The 21,015-nt window shown below is 36.6% G+C and overlaps 1 pseudogene; it reads left to right on the top strand.

Annotated features, from left to right (window-relative positions):
• Positions 1-10,260: 10,260 nt before the first annotated feature.
• Positions 10,261-11,703, top strand: LOC149559720 (1-aminocyclopropane-1-carboxylate oxidase pseudogene; annotated as a pseudogene).
• The last annotated feature ends 9,312 nt before the right edge of the window (positions 11,704-21,015 follow it).

A 21,015-nucleotide genomic window follows, 5' to 3' on the forward strand; every position in this document is an offset into this window, starting at 1 on the left:
GGTTGACCTATGACCTCCTTTGACCCATTAAATGACATAGTCTCTAGGGGTCCTAGGACCCCTAGGGACATATTAGAATCATTCCTATAGGTCAAAGGGGCTCATACGCTGACCTATGACCTGCTTCGACCCATTACATGATGACATATGTTCTTAGGGGTCCTAGGACCCCTACGGACATATTAGAATCATTCTTATGGGTCAAAGGGGGTCATAGGTCAACTTATGACTCACTTTGGCACATTACATGATGACATATGTCCCTAGGGGTCCTACGACACCTAGGGACATATTAGAATTCTTCATATGGGTCAAAGGGTGTCATAGGTTGACCTATGACCCCCTCCGACCCATTAAATGATGACATATAAAGCTAGGGGTCTTAGGACCCTTAGGGACATATTACAATCGTTCTTCTGAGTCAAAGGGGGTCACAGATTGACCTATAACCCCGTCTGACCCATTACATGATGAAATATGTCCCTAGAAGTCCTAAGAAACCTAAGGACATATTAGAATGCTTCATATGGTTCAAAGGGGGTCATAGATTGACCTATGACCCCCTTCGACCCATTAAATGACAACATATATCTCTAGGGGTCCTAGGAACCCTCGGGACATATAAGAATCTTTGACCCATTACATGATGACATATGTCCCCAGGGGTCCTAGGATCCTTAGGGAAATATTAAAATCATTCATATGGGATAAAGGGGGTCATAGGTTGACCTATGACCTTGTTTGACCCATTACATGATGACATATGTCCCTAGGGGTCCTAGGATCCCTAGGGGCATATTGGAATCATTCATATGGGTCAAAGGAGGTCATAGGTTTACCAATGAACCTCTTTGACCCATTCAATGATGACATATATCCCTAGAGGTCCTAGGACCCCTAGGGAAATATTAGAATCATTCTTTTGGATCAACAGGGGTCATAGGTTGTCCTATGCCCCCTTCAACCCATTAAATGATGACATATGTCCCTAGGGGTGCTAGAACCCCTAAGGACATATTAGAATCATTCTTATGGGTTAAAGGAGGTCATAGGTTGACCTATGACCCCCTTTGACCCATTACATGATGACATTTGACCCTACAGGTCCTAAGACCCCTAGGGACATATTAGAATCTTTCTAATGGATCAAAGGGGGTCATAGGTCACTTTAACCCATTACCTGATGACATATGTCCATAGGGGTCCTAGGACCCTTAGATAGATATTAGAATGCTTCATATGGGTCAAAGGGGGTAATAGGTTGACATATGACCCCCTTCAACCCATTAAATGATGACTTATCTCCCTACGCGCCCTTGGACCCCTAGGGACATATTAGAATCATTTTTATGGCTCAAAGGGGGTCACAAGTTAACCTATGACCCCCTTCGACATATTACATGATGACATATGTCCCTAGGGTCCTAGGACCCCTAAGAACATATTAGATTCATTCATATGGGTCAAAGGGGGTCATAGGTTGACGTATGACTCCCTTCGACCTATTAAATGACAACATATGTCCCTAGGTGTCCTAGGACCCCTAGATACATATTAGAATAATTCTTATGGGTCAAATTGGGTCATAGGTTGACCTATTACCCCTTTTGACCCATTACATGATGACATATGTCCCTAGGGGTCCTAAGACCACTAGGGATATTCTAAAATCATTCATGACCCATTAAATGATGACATATGTCCCTACAGGTCCTAGGACCCCTAGGGACATATTAGAATCTTTCATATGGGTCAAAGGGGCTCATAGGTTGACCTATGACCCCCTTTGACCAATTACATGATGACATATGTCCCTAAGGGTCCTAGGACATGTAGGGACATACTAGAATCTTTCATATGGATCAAAGGGGTCCATAAGTTGACCTATGACCTCCTTTGACCCATTAGATGATGACATATGTCCTTAGGGGCATATTAGAATCATTCATATGTGTCAAAGGGAGTCATAGGTTGACCTATGACCACCTTCGACACACTACATGATGACATATGTCCCGAGACATATTAGAATGCTTCATATGGGTCAAACGGGGGCATAGGTATGACCCCCTTTTACCCATTAAATGGAAACATATGTCGCTAGGGGTCCTAGGACCCCTAATGACATATTAGAATCATTCTTATGGGTATAAGGGGTTCATAGGATGACCTATGACCCCCTTCAAACTATTACATAACAACATATGTCCCTAGGGAATTTAGGATCCCTACAGACATATTAGAATGCTTCATATGGGTCAAAGGGGGTCATAGGTTGACCTATGAGCCCCTTCGACCCATTAAATGATGACATATGTCCCTAGCGGTCTTAGGACCCCTAGGGACATATTAGAATCATTCTTATGGGTCAAAGGGGGTCATAGGTTGACCTATGACCCCCTTCGACCAATTACATGACGACATATGTCCCTAGGGGTCCTAGGACCCCTAAGGAGATATTAGAATCATTCTTATGGGTCAAAGGGTGTCATAGGTCATATGACTCCCTTCGACCAATTAAATGACAACATATGTCCCTAGTGGTCCTAAGATAGCTAGGGACATATTAGAATGCTTCATATGGGTCGAGTGGTGTCATAGGTTGACCTATGACCCCCTTCGAACCATTAAATGATGACATATATCCCTAAGGGTCCTAAGACCACTAGAGACATATCAGAATCATTCTTATGGTTCAACCTATGACCCCCTTTGACCTATTACATGATGACATATGTCCCTAGGGGTCCTAAGACCCGTAAACACATATTAGAATTATTCTTATGGGTCAAAGGGGGTTATAGGGTGATGTATGACCCCATTTGACCAATTAAATGATGACATATGTCCCTAGGGGTCCTAGGACCCCTAGGTACATATTCAAATCATTCTTATGGGTTAAAGGGGGTCATAGGTTGACTTATGACCCCCTTCGACCCATTAAATGATGACATATATCACTAGGGGTCCTAGGACCCCTAGGGACATATTAGAATCATTCTTATAGGTCAAACGGGGTCATAGGTTGACCTATGATCTCCTTCAACACATTACATGATGACATATGTCCCTAGGGGTCCTAATACCCCTAGGGACATATTATAATCTTTGTAATGGGTCAAAGGGGGTCATAGGGTGACCTATGATAACCTTCAACCCATTATGTAAGGACATATGTCCATAGGGGTCCTAGTGACCCTAGGGACATATTAGAATGCTTCATATGAGTCAAAGGGTCTCATAGGTTGACCTATGAACCCCTTCAACCCATTAAATGATGAGATATATAGCTAGGGTTCCTAGGACCCATAGGGACATATTACAATCATTCTTATGGGATAAAGGGGGTCATAGGTTGAATTATAACCCCCTCTGACACCTTACATGATGACATATGTTCCTAGGAGTTCTAGGACCCCTAGGGACATATTAGAATGCTTAATATGTGTCAAAGGGGGTCATAGGTTGACCTATGACCCCTTTCGACGCATTAAATGACAACATATATCCCTAAGGATCCTAGGACCCTTAGGGAAATATTAGAATCTTTGACCCATTACATGATGACATATGTCCCCAGGGGTCCTAGTATCCCTTGGGACATATTAGAATCATTCATATGGGTTAAAGGGGGTCATAGGTTGACCTATGACCCAGTTCGACCCATTACATGATGACATATGTCCCCAAGGGTCCTAAGATCCCTAGGGACATATTAGAATCATTCATATGGGTCAAAGGGGGTCATAGGTTTACTAATAATCCCCTTTGACCCATTAAATAATGACATATGTCCCGATAGGTCCTAAGACACCTAGGGACATATTAAAATCATTCTTATGGATCAATGGGGGTCATAGGTTGACCTATGACCCCCTTCAATCCATTAAACGTTGACATTTGTCCCTAGGGGTGCTAGGACCCCTAAGGACATATTAAAATCATTCTTATGTGTCAAAGGGGGTCATAGGTTGACCTATGGCCCCCTTCGACCTATTACATGATGACATATGTTGCTAGGGGTCCTAGGACCCCTAGGGACATAGTAGAATCATTCTTATGGGTCAAAGGGGGTTATAGGGTGACGTATGACCCCATTTGACAAATTAAATGATGACTTATTTCCCTAGGGGTCCTAGGACCCCTAGGGTCATATTGAAATCATTTTTATGGCTTAAACGGGGTCATAGGTTGACCTATGACCCCGTTCGACCCATTAAATGATGAAAAATATTGCTAGAGGTCCTAGGACCACTAGAAAATTTTTAGAATCATTCTTATCTTTCAAAGGGGGTCATAGGTTGAGCTATGACCCCCTTCGACCTATTACATGATGACATATGTCCCTAGGGGTCCTAGGACCCCTAGAGACATATTATAGTCATTCTTATGGGTCAAAGGGGGTTATAGGGTGACGTATGACCCCATTTTACAATTTAAACAATGACATATGTCCCTAGGGGTCCTAGGACCCGTAGGGACATATTCAAATCATTTTTATGGGTTAAAAGGGGTCATAGGTTGACCTATGACCCCCTTTGACCCATTAAATGATGACATATATCCCTAGGGGTAGGGACATATTAGAATCGTTCTTATGGGTAAAATGAGGTCATAGGTTGGCCTATGATGACATTTGTAGATATCCCTATAGCTGCTAATGATGAATCGGAATTACTAACATCGCAAGTATGCTAGAGAATGACTTTTGAGAGGCTTGTGGACCAAAGAAGAGAACACTACCGTGCAATAAGATAGAAATGGAGATCTCGTGGCGAGAATAATGAATTAAAGTGAGATATAGGGAAGCTTTCCTTGACTACATTTGATGGGAGTGGTAGAATGATAGCACAAGCTTGGATTCACAAGCCTGATATCTTCTTAGTACCAAGACCTATGATAGAAATGGAGGCAATAAAATATGTCGTGCTACATTAGCAGAGTGTTGCACATGATTGGTGGTACCATGGAATGGTAATACTTCAACATAGTGATGTGATAAAGTATAAAGACTTCATGGATAGGTTGGTTGAAAGATTTGACAAGAAAGATCCAGAGGTTTACTTTCGAGAATTAGCACAGCTAAAATAAACACGAAACTTAGAGTATTTCATTGGTGAATTTTAGTGGTTGGTATTCATGGTGTCAAACATTTTAGAGTGTAGATTGTTAGTTCTTTTCATTGAGGGCCTATCCAAACCATTGAGAGGTTGGATCAAGGCATTTGATCCCATTTCTTTGCAAGAGGCTATGGAAAAAGGAAACAAGTACCGAACATGTAGTCCCAACAAAAAAAATTTCAGTCCAAAGGAGCATCTTCTAGTAAGGATAGAAAATGATTTAAGAGAGGACTAATTTTTAAAATGATTCTAAAGATAAAATTGTATCACCTTTTGATAGGAATACATTAAATGATTCGAGGAAGAAAAAATTATGTTTCTACTGTAGGGGACCCTATGATGCAAACCATGACTATTCTCTTAGCCCAAAGGGAAAAGCTAACAGAATTATGTGGGCATACTATGCAAAATCAAAATCAAATAATTTAGATTGATAGTCTGATATAGAGGAAATAAATAGTGAAAAAAAGTAAGACAAGGCTGAAAATTGTCTAAAATAGAGTCCATAGATGGGGAATGAGATGGGAAACTTAGGGAAGCTCATCTCACTAGTATTAAGTAGAAATGATCATTTTGAATGAGAGGAGTACTTTCTGGACAAAAAGTTATAAATTTGGTTGATGCCAGTGCCACTCATAATTTCATTGATGCTAGGTTGGTGAAGAAACATGGCATAAAAACAAAGGAGTTTGGGGGAATTAGAGTGAGGGTAGTGAATAGAAAGACACAGATTCTTAAGCCAATCAAGGACAGGGATTTCACAGTGTCTCTTTCTAAAGGATGGTTATATTGATTCGACATGATCAGGTAGAGAGGGCAGCATAATGAATGTTAATGCTATTTTAGGAGGGACGGTAGAAGACCAAATAATCTCCTAATATTTAGGAGCTTAGAGTTAAACACTCTAAGGTGTTCAGTGACATCACCAGGTAGACCACCAGATAGGGGTATTGAGCAAATCATTGAGTTAGAGGAGGGAGCTAAGCCCATCATGATTTCACTTTATAGGCATCCAAAGAGGTTCAAGGATGAAATTGAAAAAACTATAAAGGAGTTACTTGCTATGGGCCACATTAGACCAAGTAAGTCTCATTTTGCTTCTTCAGTGGTGTCGGTGAAGAAGAAGGATGGGACATTGAGGATGTGCATTGATTATAGGGTGCTAAATATGAAGACAATTAAAAATAGGTATCCCATTCCCAGGATCAATGAGTTGATAGATGAGCTTCACGGAGCTTGCTTTATCTCAAAAATATATTTGAAATTAGGTTATCACCAAATAAGAGTTAGAGAGAAAGACATCAAGAAGGAAACCCTTAGATGTCATTGTGGCCATTTTGAGTTTGTAGTTATTCTATTTTGGATAACTAATGCACCTGCTACTTTTTAGGCAACAATGAATAGGGTTTTCCATCCTCAATTGAGAAAATTTGTACTTATCTTCTTTGATGATATCTTGGTGTACAGTAGATCATGGGAGGAACACTTGGTTAACCTTGACACAATGTTGGATATATTGGGTAGAGAGACATTATATGCAAAGGAGTTGAAATGTGATTTGGGTATGACAAAGTTGTTGTATTTGGGTCACATCATCAGTGTAGAAGGCATACATATGGATCCTAAAAAGATTCGTACCATTGTGGAGTGGCATTTAGCAGTAAACCTAACACAGTTGAGGGGCTTTCTAGAATTATGTAGTTTCTACATGAGGTTTGTGGATGGATATTCTAGGAACATAAAACTCTTGATAGATTTGATGAGAAAGGGAGATTTCTTGTGGACTTCTGAGGCATAGGAGTGTTTTGGAAAATTTAAAGAGTTGATGACTTCCTATCCAGTGTTAGCATTACCAAATTTTGGAAAGCCATTTGAGCTACACTATAATGCCTTCAGAGAGGGCATTGGAGCAGTGCTTATGCAGGAGAAGCACCCTATTGCTTATAAGATTAGGAAATTAAGAGGGCTAGAGTGAAGGTTCAACATATATGATAAGGAGATGTTAGCTATTATGCATGCTTTGGCTAAATTCAAGAAATATTTGGTAGGTAGCAAATTTTGTATCAAAACTGACCATAATAGCCTAAAACACTTTTTGGGGCAGAAAGATCTTATTGATAGGTAGCAGAAGTGGGTTTGCTAATTATAGTCCTATGACTTTGATATTGCATATTTTAAGGGGACACAGAATGTAGCTATTGATGCTTTATCATGGAGGCCCCATTTGAGCTTATTTATAGATATATCAAAGGATTGGAGACATTTGATCCTTAGAGAGTATGCAAAGGATGCATGGATGACTGGATTCATAGAGGGAACTATTTAGGACATCAGATACAACCTTGTGAATGAGTTTATCATTTACAAAGGGAAAATATATTTTGTTCCAGGCTTAATAGTGATGAGGATGGTTTTGAAATCTTTTCATGATTCACCTATGGCAGGACATCCTAGTATCTACAAGACATACTAAAAAATTAGAGAGTGCTTCACATGGAAAGGGCTCAAAGAAGAGGTACTTAGGTATGTTAGGGAGTGTCCTACCTACTAGTAGAATAAGTAGAAACACCCCTATCTAGCTGGTTTACTCCAGCCACTTCTGATTCCTAATAGGAAGTGGGAGTGTTTATCTATGGACTTCATTATAGGACTAACTAGAGCCCAAGTAAGAGATTGTATATATGTTGTTGTTGATCAGCTTACAAAGTTTTCCCACTTCTTCCCAATCAATTCTACATACAGTGCTACATAGGTGGAAAATTTATTCTTTAAAGATGTATTTAGGTTGGATGATTTATGTAGGAGCATTGTTAGTGATAGGGATAGCAAGTTTATGAGTCACTTTTGGAAGGATTTGTTCAGAATTTGTAGGATAGAACTCACTCCATGTACTAGAGCCACCACCCCCAAATAGATGGTTAGACAGAGATAGAGAACAAATGGGTGGAGGGATACCTTAGGAATTACATAGCAAGACAATAGAAGGCTTGTGCTAAGTGGATATATCTATGTGAATATTTTTATAATTTCACTTATCACATGTCTATCCAGATGTCACCATTCATGGCATTATATGGATATGAGGCACCCAATTTCATGGAATTTTTGCTATTAAATAGTAGATTTCTCAGTGTTGGAGACTTATTACAAGAGAGCCTAGACATTTTAAAGGCTCTTAAGGATAATATCACTAAGGCATAGAATCAATAGAAGTAGTATGCTGATTAGAAGAGGACTAGAAAACTTTTGAGGTAGGTGATATGGTATATTTGATGCTACGACCTTACTGCCAGTCCACTCTCAAGATGAGTGGTGCCAAAAAAATTAAGCCACATTATTATGGGCCTTTTAGGGTGATCAAGAGAGTTGGAGAGGTGGCGTACATGTTGGATTTACTAGAAAAGAGTAGAGTCCATAATATTTTTCATGTGTCACATCTCCAAAAGGCATGAGGACACTAGATTATTCCTTCTACAATGCTTCCACCCTTGGACAATGAGAGGAAAGGCATTTTAGTACCAAAGGCTGTTATTGAGATTAGGGAAAGGAATTTGAGGAGATGCACTATCAAGGAGTACTTGGTGAAGTGAAAGGACTTGCCAGTAAAGGATACCACTTGGGAGAATGAAGAAATTTTGTAGCATCTAGAGTTGAGATTGCTTGGGGACAAGCAATTTCTATGGGGGAAAACTATATTATCCCCATCTTTTTAGCATCCCAATGGAGTTCTTAGCCTTTAGGTTCTCTGAAGGCTAAGTGGAGAAATATGAAGAAATTGATTAAATTAATTTCTTATAAAATAATTAAACAAATTAAAATTAAAAGGTGGCTTTATATTTAATTAATTTAATTTTCTAGAAGCACAACTAATTATTGTATTAGAAAGGAGGAAGCTTCTAGAGAGTGCAGTTTCTAAAAGTACAACTAATTATTGCCTTAGAAAGCGGGAAGCTTCTAGAGAGTGCAATGAAATAAAATTTTATTTCCTCCGAGAAGGATGAAGGAAAAGAATAAATAGGGAGGGAAACCTCATTATTGGGCATTGAATGTGTTGCCATTTACTTTTCCAGATAGCTTGTGGAGCCAAGGATTTCTGTTGTTGTTATATTGATCATTGGGAACAAACACTCCCATTGATTCACATAGTTGATGTGGTGAAATATCTTGTGAAGGGTTGCTGAAAATTCATATTTTTGGAGTAATTTCTAGGTTTTTATTTATTACATTTTGCATTGTTTGAGAATAGATATTTAGGGAATTGGTAGGGTTTGCAAAATCTATTGTAATTTGATTTATATCAGAGTTTTATATCAGAATTTATTGCTCTAATGTCTTATTGATATAGATGCATATTTTCCTATTTGTAATTAGTGTTATTCAACAATAATTGCATCTTCATTGTTAGTTTTTTAATGTGTTCTTTGGAAGCATATTTATTAAAGTTTGGCATTTGGAAAAAAAATCAAAATTTACATATGCAATATATCTCTTGCTTGCAAAGTGTTTGACAAAATGTAAAACAATTGAATTTAAGAAAAATTTGGTGTTTCCTAAAGTTATAACTTATTAGAGTTATTACAAAATTACTATTTAAATATAGCATAAGAATAAAGCTCAAATTGAATGTTTAATTATTGACAATATCTCATGGGTGGCTTCATGCCCATTTCTATAGAAATTCAAATGACACAAGCAGAAACGTGGGAAACGAAAGCTTAACTTCGTGAGAGAATGAAATTGTGCTGTGTTAGTCATAGTTGACAGATCATGGTGTGCCTCTCAAACTAAAAAACAAATATATCTTTAATTAAAGTATGTCAACATACAAATTCAATTGGAGTACAGTCCAAAAAATCAAGAATCCTAATCAAACACCAATTAGATTTAGCCGTATGATTGGAAGTATAACTAATATGCATGACAATATTGACTTCTTGGTCTAATCTTGAAGCATATAATTAACATCGAATTCACTCCCAAGAGATGTGGTTAACTATTCTCACATGTAATTTGAATTCTTTTCAAGACATATAAATAGGGTCTCAGTTTTGCGAACATTACCAAGTGTGCATCTATGTTTCCAATTGTGAAAATTTATTTAGCATTTGATCTCTTCAGCTTGTCCATGAAGAATTCAGAAATGGGCATTCCAGTGATTGATGTAGAGAAGATTGATGGAGGAGACAGGAAAGCCATTATGGCTCAGATCACACAGGCTTGTGAATCTCCCAGATTTTTTCAGGTATTAATGCTTGTTTCATATGTGGTGTATGGTACAACAAGGGTCAGCTATTTTACCTTTTGATTGTAAGTTATAAGAAATTAGGAATTGAGTTGGGACCATTCTCTTACCACAATTTTGGTACTGTCATGCTATAAAAAGGGTCTGTTTTACTTATATAGATATGAACACAATAGTAAAATGATTGTGATGATATTGCCAAATTGATAAAAAGGGTCAGTTTTACAAATATATAGATAGAAATGATTCATTACAAGATTATGTGATTGGTGAACTAGAATTGACTAAATTGGTTTAACTTTTTCAAATTATAAACCATGGCATTGACCACGATCTTCTAGACAGTGTCATAGAGGTTTGTTCAAAACAATATAAAATTAACAGAGAACAAGATTTCAAGAATTCCTCCCCAGTAAGGGCACTGAACAAAGCCATTGAAGCTGAAGCAAAGGGCAATAATGCTAAGAAGATTGAGAATTTGGACTAGGAGGACATTTTTCAAGTCCACGAGATGAAAGAGACAAATTCTTGGCCTTCATACCCAAAAGAATTCAAGTACGTTTAATATTCAATCAATACTAATCTATGCTACTGTGACTGCACAATATTATAGTTGATCTTTCTATATAAATTCTATTAACAATCAGCAAACATAATCAATAGAAACAATTCATATAGTTTTACATTAGGACATCTTATTTCCTATAATCTGGGATAATAGAATCAGAGTAAACCCTTGTTTTTCATTTAATTAAATTTAACTTTTTCATTTTGTATAGGGATACAATTGAGGAGTTCCGCAGCCAAATATACAATCTGACAGAGATATTGTTGGAAATAATAAGTGAAAGCTTGCAGCTAGAGAAAGGATTTATGAAAAGGGTATTTGTAGGGTGGGAGAAGAAGGAGAAACAATTCTTTGGCACAAAAGTGAGCCATTATCCTCCCTACCCAAGGCTAGATCTGATAAAGGGCATCTGTGCTCATACAGACATAGGTGGCCTCATTCTTTTGTACCAAGATGATGAGGTTCCTGGCCTTCAGGTTCTTAGCAATGGTAGTTGGATTGATGTGTAACCTATGCAGCACTCAATTGTTGTGAACATTGGTGATCAGATAAAAGTAGTGAGTAATGGAAAGTATAAGAGTGCATGGGATAAAATTCTCCCAACAAAGGATGGAAACCGATTATCAGTGGCATCCTTCTATAATCCCTCATACAATACAGTGGTGAGCCCTGCACCTGAACTCCTTGTTCGAGGCCATGGGAACGTTGCTCATGAAATATCTGCATATCAAGAGTACTCATTTGGTGACTACATGAAGACTTACTCTGAATAGAAATATGGAGAAAAAGAGCCTCGTTTCAAAGTAGTGGGAAGGATGAATTGACAATTTTCCTAATGAAAATGTTAGGAAATTTTATTTGACAATAAATAAATTAGTTGTTATTTTAGTTAGGTGGGTGGATAATAAATAATAGTTTTATTAAGTCAATTTTTATTGAATGTAATAGATACCGTGATTATAATAATATCTTTTACCTTTTCTTATTAATATTAATATTTTTTTCTTATTATTTGCTATATAAAATTTCAATATTGTTGTTCTACATTGGGGTAGAAAAAGTTGACTTTAGATTATGAGAGTAGATAAGAGAATGTACAAATATGAATGTCATTTACTAATAAGTGTTAGACTTATTGACAAAGTCATCCAATATATTTAGAATCTGAAAAAATATAATCAATATATAGAACTTATATTCAAAATTCAAGTTACAAAGGGTCTCTGGCCTATTAGTGAAGTTGAAAGACTTACAAATAGCCCACTAGAAATCAAATTACAAATTGCATTTAATTAATCTAATTTCTACAAATTTAATTCAATAATTATTCATTTATTTTCCTGACTTGTTTTTAATTGTACAGTCTTAACCTACTCAAATCATATATAAAAAGGATTATAAAGTATATTTTTAAAAAATTAATTAGTGTATCATTAGATAACTACTATAAGTACATGTAACTTTGGTTTTTTCACCTACCTTTCTACTATAATTTTATTTTCTTTATCCCAGACACATAATTTCTCTCCTTCAACTCACTGAATTACAAAAGAGTTAAAACAAAGTAGAGTTATTAATTATTAAAAATATATTATAATCTATTTTAAATTCAAACCTTTTAATTCATTAACAAAGGAAAATCTTGCAGTTTTTAGCCTCTAATTTTAGTTTTTCATTGAAGTCATCATATTCTTTCAATTAAAAATTATTTTTATTAGGGGATTTCATTATTCATAGTTCCTCCCTCTAATTGGATCATTGAACTTATGAATTTGAATTTCTATTGTTGATGTTGAAAGATAAGATATATTCACACATTCAAGGTCAATCTATTAGTCTAAACAATTTCAACTTACATGAATCCCAAAGTAAATCAAGCTTTTAATTTTAGAGAAGACATTTATTTTGAATATTATATTAGCTATCATTTTATATTATATGTTTGTTCATGTATGACATTATTGGTTATCATAATATATTATAATTTATTTTATATTATGACATTATTGGCTATCATTTTATATTATATGTTTGTTCATGTATGACATTATTGGTTATCATAATATATTAAATATGTTCGTTCATGTATGACATTATTGGTTATCATAATATATATCTTGTTTTTATTTTTTATGTTTTAAGTACATTTCATGTATTTCATTTTAATGTAAATTACATCCAAAATGATGCAGAGTGTGTAGAAGTTGATGAAAGACAACTCTACAGTGCACCGAGATCATCTGCATGCAAATAACTTGTCGAAGTGAAACCAAAGAAGGAAGAGGTGGAGCTTGGAAAAACTAAATGGACTAAGAGAGAAGATATTTCAAATAAAGAAAAATGTATTGATATACAATATGCCTTGAAAATGAGTTATGAGTTGAGAAGTTACAATGAGAGAGCCTACATATAGAGGCCTTAAGGAAACTTGTAGAACAAGCTAGAAAGTGCTAGAAGATAAGGTGGACAACTAAGAATACATCTACAAAAGGTGGGATATCATTGAACAAGGTGAGGAGATAAGTATGACTTAGATAGGAACAAATTTCCGTGTTGTCAGCAACTCCTAAACTACAATTTCTATTAACCAAATGCATTAACCTATGTAAACTTAAGTAAAAAAATAATAATTAATAAATAATTATTTACTTTAAACACCCCTTTAAGTACAACTTAGAGGAATGCCTTAAGCTCACAAAAACTAATATGAAATATAGAATGGATCTTGGCAATGCGGCCATGTTAGGTACCCATGTGTAATGCAAAGAAATGCAACCTCTAAAAATGGGAAAAGAGAGAAAACCTCATGGGAAAATCCCTCCCCCAAAAAGAGGTAAGAGAAAATCTAGTGAAGGATTGAACAAGCCTATAACTAGAGGAATGTCCCAAAAAATAGGAACAAGAGAAGATCATGAAGAGCATCGTTGAAGCATGAATAGGCCACAAAATTTATCAAAATGAAACTACTAACCTAAAGAACCTCCATGGAAGAAGAAGGCATGAACCAATCGAGTCTATATGGTAGATGTTCCATCTCACCACAATGCATAGGTAGCCAGCCACTACAACTACCTAGTATATAAGATCAAGTACTAAATACATAGCTCACACAATCAAACCATCAAACCAATGGAAGAATTAGAACAACAAAATAACTCCACTTAATATAGATACAGTGAGATGATAGGCAACTGAGAATGTGGGCCAAAATCCTCTATAGAAAGAACCAAGAATGAAAAGAGAGTTGAAGAGGTATAAACACCTATAAAGGCATGGTCATCGACTCTACATGGGACAAAAAAAGGAAGAGGGCGCAAAAGAAACAAATAACTATCCCCCTCATTATGCTTTATAAAATAGTGCAAGCATAACTGTCTCAAAACAATGTTCATGATCCCAAAATGCAAGAGTGGCACTTTATCTCAGTGTGTTTGCATAAAGATGCTTAGAAATGATAGCTACAATGACTACAAAAGGAAAAAAATATAATACAAAAGATAATATAGCCCAAAAAAAAAGATCCTATGCCATGAAAATGATCCTCAGACTTGGAACACCCATGATATCCACCATAGAGAAAAAATGCCAAAAACATGACAGAAAGAGCATGGGATAGAATCTAAAGGAGATGACAACATTTCTAAAAAGATGACAAAACTAGCTTTCCAAAAATATAACATTTTCAAAAAATAGTGATGGGATGTAAAAGATATGCTTGCGAGAGTGAAAAACTTAACTTTAGATTTTAACTACAAAAATGAGCCACAAAATTGTATCAAAACTTGAAAATACCCACACCAATGCCTTTGTCTTGAAACTAGCTTTTGGATGCTTCTTTCGGATCGAAAAAATACATTAGTATGCTCAAGTTATGGCCAAAAAACTGTGAGTAGGTCAAAAAGGGACCTAGAGTGCTTGCAAAGGTGTTGATGTAGGGTGACATCATGCTAACATCAGCAAACAAGTATGTTAAAATTGATGGCCTCACAACTATCATAGCAAAATAAGAGGACATGTGGTGTGCCATGTTGCATCCATGTGATGATATGCTGATGTGACCAGGTGATGTGTCAGCAGCAATAGTCTCCATGTGAATGCAGGTGTTGAGCTACATGTGAGTGATGACATTGTGGTTGCCTCTACCAATGGTGGCCACAGGGGTGGCTGTCACTGGTGGCATTTCTTGGAAGGAGGAAAGCAAGCAGTCTGCAATGGCTGTATGTGGTTGGCACTACGGTAGCTCTATGGTGTTGCATCTATTGGAGGTGATACTTGGGTGGTACACAGGTGGGGCCACGATGGTGTGGCTCTACTCCAACTTTTTAAATTTCTTTTTTGTCTATCTTGTAATAAATGCATCCATATGGCCTCTTGGGAAATTTTTTTTTGCCTCTCAAATCAACTTTCTCCAAAATCAAAAATTTTAATATGAATTTTGACTATAATAGGCCTTCTGAACTCAATGGCAGCTTCCATTTAGGCTAGAAGTACTCCAAAAAATTCTCTTCTCCCTGATCAAAGAGAGAAATCACAAACAAACTAGGGTTTATGTCTCTAAATTGCAACTTCAAAAATCCTTTAGCCAAGAAGTAGTAGGGAGGCTCTGATACCATGTAGTCTAAGTTGATGGAAGCCAACTTTATAGTATGCCAAGATCACCTACATGAAAATAACCTATCAAAGAGAAACCAAAGAAGGAAGAGGTGGAGCTTGGAAAAACTAAACAAACTGAGAGAGAAGATATTGCAAACAAAAAAACTGTATTGCTATACAATATGCTTTGAAAATGAGTTATGAGATGAGAAATTATAATGAGAGAGCCTGAATATAAAGGCCTCAAGGAAGCTTGTAGAACAAGCTATAAAGTGATAGATGATAAAGTTGACAACTAAGCATACATCCACAAAAGGTGGGATATCCTCAAATAAGGTGAGGAGATAAGTATGACTTAGGTAGGAAGAAACTCTCATGTTGTCAACAACTCCTAAACTACAACTATTAACTAAATGCATTAACCTAAGTAAACTTAAGTAAAAGAATAAATAATTAATAAATAATTATTTACTCTAAAAGAATGATCACACCAAAAGCTAGTGGATTCCTAGCTAGAACACTTTTAAGGAAAACTACCTTTCCCACCTTCATAAGTGTCTTTAAAGACTCTTTCCAACTTGGTTACAAAATTGAACAAACTTTTGCCTAGCTTCATGAAACTACTTGATCACTTTTCCTATTCAAGACTTGGGAAGCAATAAGGGAAAAATGAATAAATTTGAGAAATAGATCATAATCAACTTCTTGCTTCAAACTAACATCTTAGACACTTCAAGGAATGCCTAATAACTATCTTACAAACTTCATTATATCATCTATTCCATCCTTCCAAGAGATTCTTTAACATTCTGCAAGTGAAAACAATTTTCTAACATCCTATGACTGTATTTTCTTTGCAACATGTAATTTGCTATTTTTTGGATAACTCTTCAAAAAGGGAAGTGGTTATATTTCAAACCCATGAAATGACTATTAAGACAACCAAGAAGATCATTAACATCTTCCACTAACTCCATTCAATGATAACATGTAGCTATATAAGGTGTAATGACTCTTGAAACACATATTAAGTCAACTTATTAACAAAAACAATAAAAAAAGAAAAATCATTAGGACTAAGGCAACTTGGGTTTATAGGTGACCTCAAGTTCTTTGACCTTACAAACAACAATTACCTTATTATAATAAAAAAATAACATGTTCAAAATGATGTGTATGATCACCTCTTTACCTTCTATCATGAGTCTCCATCATTAGATGAGATGACATCCAATTGTTGTAGTCAAAGATTGCTACCTTATGGCATTTAGTGACTCTTAGGGATGATTTAGTTCGGCACACCTAAGAATGTTTGAGTACTCAATAGGATGCGAGGAGCTTGGGGATAGTGTTTACCTAGCCATTCAAAGCTAATAGAATAGATAGCTTGATCCCACGATGAAAGGTGAGAGAGATTTGGCAGTTGACAACTTTGTACTAGCTAGCACTACAAGTTTCAACATCAACTAAGATGGCATTGAAAAATTAAAGTGGAGTAAGATCACCAAAAAGTGAGAGAGGTTATTCTAGGTCTCCTTAACATGGTCCTATAGCACTTGATATTGTATTCATATCTTCCACAAGCTTTGAGATATGCCCCATCAAAGATCACTACCATATGGCATTTAGTGGCTCTTAGAGACATTTCAATTTATTGTGCTTGAGAATGTGTGAGTGCTCAACAAGATGGAAAAAGCTTGGGGCTAGTGTTTACCCAGTGACACGAAGCTAATGAAACACATAGTTTGATCCCATGCCAAATAGTGAGGGAGATTTGGTAATTGAAAACGTTGTACTGGCCAACACTACAAGTTTCAACATCACCTAAGATGGCATCGCAAAATCAAAATGGAGCAAGATCTCCAAAAAGTGAGAGAGGTTATTATAGTTCTCTACAACATGGTTCTATAACACCTAGAATCACATCTAGAGCTCACACAAGCTCTTAGATATGATCCATCAAAGATTTCTACCCTATGGCATTTAGTGACTCTTAGGGATGTTTCAGTTTGGCATGCCCGAGAATGTTGATGTGCTCAATAGGATGGGACAAGCTTGGGGCTAGGGTTTACCCAACCACCTAGAGCTAATTGAATATACATTTTGATCCCACAATAAATGGTGAGTGATATTTGGCAGTTGACAACTTTGTACTAACCAACACTATGAGTTTTAGTATCACCTGAGATGGCATCAAAAAATCAAAATAGAGTAAGATCTCTGAAAAGAGAGAGAGATTATTATAGATCTTTACAACATAGTCCTATGGCACATAGAATAACATCCATACCTTGCATGAGCTCTGAGATATGTCCCATTAAAGATTGTTGCCCTATGGCATTTAGTTACTCTTAGGGACATTTTAGTTCAATGTGCCTGAGAACATGCAATTGCTCAATGAGATGGGAAGAAATTTGGGCTAGGATTAACCTAGCCACTTAGAGCTAATCAAAATCAAAATCAAAATGGAGTAATATCTCCAAAAAGTGAGAGAGACTATTGTAGGTCTTGGCAACACAATCCTATAGCACCTAGAATCACAACCATACCTTGCACAAGCTCTGAGATATGCCTTATCAAAGATTGCTTCTCTATGGCATTTAGTGACTCTTAGGGATGTTTCAATTTGGCATGCTCGAGAATGTTTGAGTGCTCAATAGGATATGAAAAGCTTGGGGTTAGGGTTTACTTGGCCACCTAGAGTAAATAGAATAGATAGTTTGATCCCACAAAAAATGGTGAGGGAGATTTGGTAGTTGGCAATTTGGTACTGGCCAACACTACAACTTTTAGCATCACCTGAGATGGTGTTAAAAAATCAAAATGGAGTAAGATCTCCAAAAAAGGGGAGATTTTATTGTAGGTCTCTGCAACATGCTCCTATAACACCTAGAATTGCATCCATACCTTGAACAAGCTTTGAGATATGTCTCATCAAATATCATTGCCCGATGGCATTTAGTGACTCTTAAGGATGTTTCAATTTAGTGTTCTCGACAATGTTTGAGAACTCAATGGGATGGGATGGGTTTAGGATTAGGATTTATCTAGCCACCTAGAGCTAACAAAATAGATATTTTGATCCCATAATAAATAGTGAGGGAGATTTGGCAGTTGGCAACTTTGTACTGGCCGACACTACAAGTTTCAACATCACCCAAGATGGCATCATAAAATCAAAATGTAGTAATATCTCCAAAAGGAGAGAGAGGTTACTATAGGTCTCTACAACATGATCCTATAGCAGCTAGAATTGCATCCATATCTCATACAAGCTCTGAGATATGCCCCATCAAAGATCATTTTCCTATGACATTTAGTGACTCTTAGGGATGTTTTGGTTTGGTGTGCCCCAAAAAATTTGAGCACTCAACAGGATGCAACAAGCTTGGGGATAAGGTTTACTTAGTCAACTTTAGCTAACAAAATATATAGTTTGATCCCATGATGAATGGTGAGGGAGATTTGGTAGTTGGGAACTTTGTATTAGTCAACACTACAAGTTTTGGCATCACTCAAAATGGCATCGCAAAATAAAAATGGAGTATGATCTCCAAAAAGAGAGAGTTTATTGTAGCCCTCTACAACATGGTCCTATAGCACTCATAATCACATCCATACCTCACACAAGCTCTGGGATATGCCTCATTAAAGATCGCTACCCTATGGCATTTAGTGACTTTTAGGGATTTTTTGGTTCGGCATGCCCAAGAATGTTTGAGCATTCAATAGTATGGGACAAGCTTGGGGCTAGGGTTTACCTAGCCTCCCAAAGCTAATAGATTCGACAGTTCAATCCTACAATGAACGGTGAGGGAAATTTGGTAGTTGGTAACTTTGTACTAGCCAAAAAGTGAGAGAGATTATTGTAGGTCTTCAAAGCATGGTCCTATAGCACCCGGAATCGCATCGATACCTCACACGAGCTTTGAGATATGCCCTATCAAAAGTTGATGCCCTATGGCATTTTGGTGACTATTAGGGACATTTTGATTCAGCATGCCCATGAACATTTAGGCACTCAATAGGATGGGATGAGATTGTGGATAGGGTTTACTTAGCCCCCTAGGGCTAACAGAATAGACAATTCAATCCCATGATGAATGGTGAGGGAGATTTGGTAGTTAGCAACTTTGTACTGGCCAACACTACAAATTTCAGCGTCACTCAAGATGGTGTCACAAAATAAAAACAAAGTAAGATCTCAAAAAGGAGAGAGAGGTTATTGTAGGTCTTTAAAACATGGTCTTATAGTACCTAGAATCACATCCATACCTCACACAAGCTTTGAAATATACCCCATCAAAGATCGTTGCCCTATGGTGTTTAGTGACTCTTAGGGACATTTTTGTTTGGTGTGCCCGAGAATGTTTGAGTGCTCAATGAGATGGGATGGGCTTGGGGATAGGGTTTACCTAGCCACTAGAAGCTAATGGAATAAAAATTTTGATCCCATAATAAATGGTGAGAGATAAATGAGCAAGATATGTATGCCTAGGCCAGTTTGTGCAATATATGAGCAAAAGTTGCTAATTAGGCCAAATTGGGTCTTTTTAGTTTTTGGTCAAGATTGTTGGTGTAAATACATATCTACTATTTAGAATTTACTTAAGTTTACTTAGGTTAATGTATTATTTTAATATTTGTTTATTAGTCACCTAGGAGTATGTGCACTCTTTTAAGTTGTCATGTTCACAATATAGAAGTTTGCAATTCTTTTATCCACATGGTGTCTACAACATAGGAGTTAACACATTAATATAAGCACATCATGTCTACAACATCTCCACTTGAGATATACCTCATCATTCTTATCCTCTCATCTAGAATGATAAATAAGACATGTGTTTAGTTGCCATGCTTATCTTATCTCCTAGCTCTTTCTAGAGACATTCTAGGTGCTTCCTGAGAGGCCTTTATATCTAGGCACTCTTAGTATTTTTGTACATACAATACAGTGTGCTCTGATATAGTGATCATACTCCTATTTAGTCTAAAATTGTTCTTGTGTTCGAATTCTATGATCTTGGGTGAATATTTTCCTAAGGAAAATTCTTACATGGTATCAAAGCTCTTCAAGAATCTCTCTTCACATAGCCATTCGAGACCATCTTCTTGCTTGATCACCTCGGTCTGAATCTAGAGTATCGCATAAATTAGGAGCATCTAGAGACAAATTAGACCTTTTCATTATGTCTAGCATGAAAATTTGGTGAATTTTGACTATAATTTTTCCTACCCGAGGCATAGTCAAAATTGAGGCAATTTTTTTTGCAAATCGGCACCTAAAGGACTAATTTGTAAAATTGGTATGATCATTTTAGATCTACATTTTTTCATCTAGATATCTACTATTTTTTTTAGATTTGTGTTATTTTCTAGAAATTTTTTGGGCATCGAGCCATATGAGAGATTTTTTACAAGTGAAGATTGATGCTTGCTGGAGCAAATCAGATCTATTTGTATCACATTTAGAAGGTCAAGAAATGCCC

This window comes from Cupressus sempervirens, chromosome 4 (assembly GCF_028749045.1).
Source record: "Cupressus sempervirens isolate cs-2001-9-10 chromosome 4, ASM2874904v1, whole genome shotgun sequence".
In the NCBI taxonomy this organism is placed as follows: Eukaryota; Viridiplantae; Streptophyta; class Pinopsida; order Cupressales; family Cupressaceae; genus Cupressus; species Cupressus sempervirens.